The sequence below is a fragment of the Carlito syrichta genome, unplaced genomic scaffold (genome assembly GCF_000164805.1).
Source record: "Carlito syrichta isolate Samal-C Ts95f unplaced genomic scaffold, Tarsius_syrichta-2.0.1 Scaffold313359, whole genome shotgun sequence".
NCBI classification, from domain to species: domain Eukaryota; kingdom Metazoa; phylum Chordata; class Mammalia; order Primates; family Tarsiidae; genus Carlito; species Carlito syrichta.
In genome coordinates this window covers 856,619-856,860 of record NW_007257455.1, presented here as the reverse complement: position 1 = coordinate 856,860, position 242 = coordinate 856,619, and the positions used below count along the sequence as shown (strand labels likewise).

Below are 242 nucleotides of genomic sequence, written 5' to 3'. Positions count from 1 at the left end.
CGGGGCCCAACAGGTGCGAGGCGGAGCCGCGGGGCCCGGGCGGGACGCGCTGGGGTTGCGCCTGGCTCTGTCTCCCCGACGCCCAGCCAGGCCTCTGTCTCGAGATCTGTCTTGGTAGTTTTGGGGGATTTGTCTGAGTTCTAGTGGTGCTCATCCTCTTACCATCCGCTTTTCTTCCCGTGCGGACTTAGGTCGCTTCTTCCACTCCTTGACGTATGTGTGTGTTGGGGGGGGGGGGGGGG

General features: G+C 64.5%; 1 protein-coding gene across 6 annotated transcripts in view; it reads left to right on the top strand.

Annotated features, from left to right (window-relative positions):
• The window catches only part of RASGEF1B (RasGEF domain family member 1B), a 363,583-nt gene that overhangs the window by 323,176 nt on the left and 40,165 nt on the right, over window positions 1-242 (top strand). The window lies entirely within an intron of this gene.